Genomic DNA, 7,259 nt, shown 5'->3' with positions numbered 1-7,259 from the left:
TTGCACACACTCAATCTTATTTTTTTAATATTATAAGACAGAGGAAATATTAAACTCAATTTAAATAAAAAGAAAATGCAGCTATAGAGATGCTTCATTTCGGTAATGTGAATGACAACCAACGCAGCACAAATTCAAAAATAATAACTAAAATGTTCCATTATCAGCTTGAAAGATTTTTATTTAATCCCTATTATGTAAAAATGTCATATTTTTGCAGCATGTATCAAAACGCTGATCCTCGTTTTTGAAATACCTAGTATATCGCTAAAATATTGAAAAATTAGATACTTGCAAGTACCGTCAGCGTGTGCGTCGATCGTGATTGGCTGTTGAAGCGTAGCATTTGCTTATGCTAGAAATCTTTCTTTCATTCTATTTTGGGTACGCCTAGCCAATCAAATATGATTTGTCTTAAGTAACACATTATATATTCTTTCACAAAGAAAGATTTCGTTTATTTCTTACTTAATACAAAAACAGTCATGAAACACTGCAAAACATGAATGAACTAATTACACAAATTACTAATTACCAAAGACACAAAACAAAAATAATCACCGTGGCATTAGAAAATAATAAATTTCGGTTAAATAAGAAACGTAGACAAGAAAGAATTCTTTTTTAACAAATTTGATACGCTACACAGTGTTGTATTTAATTAACTTCTCATTAATTAAAATACTTATGTGGAAATTTAATTCGAACTTAGACAGGATTATATAAAATATAAAGCGCCATCTTATTTATGAGAAACCAACTGGCGCTGAGGTCATAAGTTAATTGTCTATCTATCAGTGAGCTTCTTCTTCTTCAGTTGTAAGTATCCAATTGCCTCTTTACCCACAAAATGCATATCGCGAGAACAATTTTGAAGGAAAATTAGGTTATGCTTTCAGAGACAAAAAAAGGTTTCTAAAACTTAATATTAACATTCAGTAAGATTAAAAACGCAAAGCACCAATGCTCACTATAAAAATAAAAAGTCCACTTTATTTTAGAGCTGAAATTTAAATATAAGCAATTACGTGATCCATAATCAGTTTTTATTTCTTATTTTGTATAAAAACTATTATTGTATATTGATTTAATAATCAATAAAAGGCATAGAAAGATATTTTAAATTAATTCTTAACTTAAATGCTAAAAAAAAAAGGCTTGAATGAATGAGAAACTCATTTAAAAACTATATCACAATAAAATATAATTTTTCTTAATGCAATGAAAAATACTTTATAAATTTTGACAGCAATCGTTTACATGCTATCATTGAAAAAGTGTTAAAAATATATTACCTCCATTTGAAGAGAAGAGATTTTAATCCTAATTAGTACACAGTCATAAAAATGACCTCTTTATTATTTTATTATAAGTAATTCGATTTCCAATTTTCTTGCTAAGCTATTATATGTGATTTCTTTCATACACTTAAATTATTGCATAAAAAAAAACCTTCAGACATGATTGACATTTTCAATTTGTCTTTTCTCTTTAAATTTAAAAGATTAGTATACAATTAGATTTAAATTTTATTAGATTTGAAATTTGAAAATGTTATTATGATGAGCAAAAAAAATTTCAAAATAGGCAAAAGTGGAATATTAATTAAAAATGATATTAAATAAGAATGTAACAGTTTTTTTTTTTTTTTTTGACGGCAAGCACTGAAATTATCGTTCTTCGCCATGGAAAGTGCCGGAAGTGTTGCTCATTTTGTGCTGCCTGGGGAGCATCCTGTAACCAAAGTTACAAATGCGATAAATATTACACTGCCCGCTTATAGGGTGTACCGCATGCTCACATCACACACAACAACACAGCGAGAAATATCCATGCCCTGAGCGGGTTTCAAACCACCAGCCACCTGGCTTCGCAGTCTGGCACGCTAACCGCTTCGCCACGTGGCCGGCAGAATATAGCAAGAACAAATAAAAAAAAACATCTTATTTTTGTGTGAGTCGTTCTGGCAGAACCAAAAAATAGCATATGGTTATCAAAAAAAAAGGAAAAAGCTCCATACTAACCCTAAGTAAACAATTTATTCAGCAACAAATGCTTCGAAAGATTTAACATTGTGAAACTGTTGGCCTAATTTAAAATGGCATGCTTCAAGCTTTCAGAAATGGTGTCTTTTTTGCCCATACAAACTTCGTATCGAGCCAATTAAGCGTTCGAATTTAATAACTCCTTTCTAGCGTTAATACCAGAGATGCCAATCTGCTCCGGACAGCAAATATATATTTTAAAGTGGTAGTTTATCAATTGTGATACTTGGTTTAATAAATTCAATTTAGTAGATTTTTATACACCATTATTTCTAAATAATTCGTATTATTATATAATTTACCACTTTAGAGTACTTATGTTATTCTATACCTTTAAAAAACCGATCAAAACTTACTTTGTAGTTATTTACCGTTTTTTAATAATTTTGGCGTGTCCGGAGCAGTTGGCATCTCTGTAATACCAGCAATTTTGAAATCATTCTTTCTTACCTAATGGTGCAATTTACCTGAGTACCTGCCCCGCAAAGCGGCACTTATCTCATTCATCATAAATTTAAGTTCAGTTTGTGTAGAGTCTTTATGGTCAGCAGGCAGTGAGGTTGCTTGAAAACATTTTAAATGATTGCAACATTTATAGAAGAATGCTCTTTTTTTTAATTATAGTGGTATTAAAAAAAAGGAAAAAGCTTTAAACTTCCCACGCTTACTTCAGTCGATCTGAACAATTGCATTGCTAAATATGTCATCATCCCTAAAGTTATATTTTTGCAATGGCAGCCTAGCTACCACTACAATTATTCAATTCCAATAGAATGGTATATAATATTTCTTAACTTGATTCTGTTTGGCGGTAATTTTTCATACATGGCGGGTGACATAGTCGGTAACCAATTCGGTAACCAATTGGTGACCCAACGTGATCTGAACATGCCAACTCAACTGAAATACCCACTTTGATATGAACACGCCTATTTCGATGGATGGAACGCAACGAACAGTTGACTTGCTATTGGGACTGCGACATTATCCTTCTCGCGCTGCTGCTACTAGATCACACATGAGGGGTACCTGTACATGCTTGAATGCTAATAGATACAAAAGGACTGAGCACACAGCAGTGACCTTAATACAACTCTCAACACCACTGCTCAAATTCTGGTAATCTAAATACAGCTCTCCCGGCGCAACATCTCCTAGAGGAAAGAAGGCTTCAGCACGGATCAATTAAGTAGTCCGACGTACCGAGCATAAACTGCGCAATGGATGAAAAAAGGAAAGATGTCATTATGTTTGGACAACTGTAGATTAAATTTCTTGTTTTTGGTAACCCGTGCTGAGGCCTTCTCTTTTCTAAGAGGCATTGTCCGTCGTTTTTTAAAACTGAAATCAATCATCTACTGATATACATTCTTCGAATTCTATACCAGATACAATTCTGGAGGGGGAGTATTGTAGCGTAGCTACCACAAACGACTAATCAATTCCAATTCACAAGTTTTTAAAACACGTTAGCTCGATTCGATCTGAAAGTACCTTTTCATAGAGGACGGTTGACATAGTCGGTAGCCTACTCCCTCAGCTTCAAGCATGATCTTTGCAATTGTGCCAAGAGTTTTGTCCCTTAAAATCTTCCGAAACATTTAGAGCTAAAAGAAAAATAGTTTACATAGAGTTATTATCGAAGTGTTTCCATTGTTTTGAAAACCGTCCGTGTATACTTACAATCAAACAAGTGTTAACCTTTCATTGCTTGAGTGTGTAGAACTTCAGCTGTATAGTTTCCATTCACTGTGGCTTAGCTGTCTATCCATAGCTCCAGTTTTAGAGAAATATAATAGATTTTGAAAGAAAATACGAAAACTTTATTACGTTAAAATGCTTGTTCATTTATAAATCATGAAAAACATTCAGAAATTAAATAGATGTTTCTAACATAAATAAAAAGTTATAAATTGAATTAATATTAATAATAAATTATTAATAAATTGAAAAAGTTTTCTTTCTGGAATACAATGCAATCATTTTTACTTCATTACTTACATTCGTATTCTGTATTTCCCTCCAGTGTTACTAAACATATCTTCGAGCCATAATCTTAACATATATATATATATATATATATATATATATATATATATATATATATATATATATATATATATATATATATATATATATATATATATATATATATATATATATATATATATATACGCTTAATACGCTTTTAAAGAGGTATACATATATTTCAAGGTGCCGTTTGGATTATCGCCAATTTGGTCAAACTGTACGAGGGATGTTATTTCATTTATGGCAATCCTCTCAGGAACCTCTAAATAGGTTAAGTTAATTACCTTTTTTATTGCATTTAAAAATATCAAAAACTGAAAGTATCTCTTCCATTATCGTAGTGTAACGTATTTTACTTTGTCCTTCTTACAAATCTGATGATGATCGAAAAATGAAACTAATAAAAAATCAATTCAAAGAAAATAATTGAAATATTTTTTTATTAGTTTCAAGTAAAGTTTTGATAAATGTTATTATTAAGAATAAACATTTCACGATAAAAAATAATCTGAACTTTCTTTCTTTTAAAATTGTGAGTCATTTATTTCGAAAAAAAAACATTTCATGCCTCGTAAAAACGTCAACTAATTTTATTATCTGTTTCCATCAATCATGATTAAAAAATTCTTTAACGTCACGCATTATTTCCAGCAATTTTCTTTACTTTCGCGAATTTCCATCAGACTGTGAAAAAAAAAAGTTTCTTCGCAAAAAGTGTTCTTAGTTCCCTGACCAAGTGCTGCTGTGTAGTAACATCTCTATGCGTTTATAATATATATTTTAATAACTTGAATTTTATGCTACAATTTTATGTTATAATTTCGTGCATTAATAATAAATATTTATAATATACATAAATTTGTTTTAAATTATTATTGTTCTATTCTATGGTGAAGCATTATGAAGCTAGTTCATAAGGTGCTATCATCAGCTTAAAGAATATCAGTCAATGATATTTACAATCAGGATTTACGAGTTTCTGACATGTGTCAGTTTATGACCGTTTTAACCGTAGATAAAACCGTCATATTAAAAAATCTAAAAACATTATGTGTTGGTATAAACATTATTTTCGACACTTAAATTGCACATTGTTTGTAATAAGATTAAATATTAAGTTTCTACTCTTATACAAATTACTATACAGTCCGACCCCAATTTAACGAATTCTTAGGGACCGAAAATATTATTCGCTAAAAAGAGGATATTGAAAAAGAAAACAAAATAAGAAAACATTGACTAACCTTAACCCCTTAACGATCGGCTAATTTCCAAGTAAACTGTCATAAAAGTGCCTATTTTTTTATCCCGGTATCATCCCTGATTAGTGGTGACATCTAGTTTAAAATAAGCTAACTATCTACAATTACCTTAAAAATATCCTGATACTGCCATCTGGTGTGTAAAATGAGAAATAAAATGTTTTCCGGGGGAAAAAAAGTTAATTAGTATTATTCTTATTGGCCCATGCTGTGGCCGAGTTGGCCCATTGGCACATTTTCACTGTTTCCTAGCCGAGTAAAGCATCAGAAAAAGTAACAGTTTTCATGAGCGATTCATTATCATCGCCTTCTGTGTCAGAGTCGCTATTAATTGTTTCCTATAAATCTATATACTTCATTAATTTCATAAAATTCGCTAAATCGCGAAATTTGGAAAATAAGGGTTTAAACCGGCGTTCGACTGTATGTTGAAAAACAATTCTTACAAAATATGCTCGAAATTTCAGATCACTGTACACATACAATTGTAATTTCTAATATTGTAAAAGTGTTTTGTAATTACTTATGCATCCATTCTCTAACGTAAAAAAGCATATCATTAAAGCTTAAGCAGTAAATTTCAAAAAGTAAAGACTGCTACAGAAAAGAATATTCAGAATCTGTTGATTATTCGCTGTTTTTCAAAAATAAATTTTTTTGAAGAAAAAATTTTTCTCGTCATTTATGGTTATCGTTTAATCTAGTGTTATAATTTGATTTAATGCGGTTTTTCGTAACATTACAATTATCGAAAAAAATATTTGAATTATGGGAAAACTTAAAAAATGAGTGTGCGGTGTAAAGAGTTCAGCAAGTCTATTTGAAAATTCCTTTAGAATATCGGAGCTCTCACAAAAAATTAAGCAATGACGATACTGTCAAATTTTGTTTTTTCTGCCCAAAACTATATGTTCGACATAATTATAATTATTATTAGGTTTATTTATAAATATTTGTGCATTATTAACATTCATTCATATATTACTACATAACAGTGTTTAAACGAAATATTTTTAATACAATGAAGAAAAAAAATTCACATTCAATATCAATCTATGTTTTCGAAAGTTTAAACCAGTTTTTGAAGCCACAGATCCAACCCTGATCATGGAAACAGCAGTGTAGAAAAAGAATGTAAATTGCCTTAAACCGCAAAAAACATCAGTATAAAAACAACCAAAGGCACTTTCACTTTTAAAAAAACGGGCAGTGTTACCCAAAGTGTAGTACGCTTACCCCCCAGGGTACGGGAACAGTTTAACAGGGGTACGCGTTCTTAAGCGAAATATCTTACAACAAACAAAAATTTCAGAAAATTTTATTTAGAAACAAAGCTAGCCATCAAAGTTTACGATTACGTATTTCTCAGTTGGCTATTTCTTGCAGAGTTAACAGTTAATAATTAGTGGTATCAACAGCCAGTGGTGATTTTTAACTTTAGTGCAATTTATTACAGTAAAAGTACATTCATTTTTGTATTAGTGGTAAACAGCGTTACGAAAATTTTAGAAAGGGTACACTAAAGTCATAAATTTGGGAAACACTGGTGTAGGGCAGAGGGTTCTGATTTTCTTCGGCTACAGAATCCTAAATGATCAACCTTCTTTTGGCGGAACCCCGATTTTGTAAAATATATAAGACAGTTGTAAACGTAGTAACCAATAAAGGACAGTTTTATTTTAAGAATATTAAATTGGAGAATTTTTATTGAATTTGCAGTACAGGAACTGAATGTAGTCTAGAACAGAAATTGTTTTCCAGGTATATGCATACGCTGAAGATGAATAAACTAAGCCAAATTATGGTTTTCGTTGAAATGAAAACATAAATAATCTGTCAAGAACTGTTTAACGCTGTTTTTCGAAGCTCTGTCACTAAGGAAAATAAAAAAGTGAATCATTATCTGGGCTTTAAAACAGAC

Source organism: Parasteatoda tepidariorum, chromosome 5 (assembly GCF_982258835.1).
Source record: "Parasteatoda tepidariorum strain Cologne lab strain chromosome 5, Ptep-v5.0, whole genome shotgun sequence".
NCBI lineage: Eukaryota > Metazoa > Arthropoda > Arachnida > Araneae > Theridiidae > Parasteatoda > Parasteatoda tepidariorum.
Note: the sequence above shows the minus strand (reverse complement) of the source record.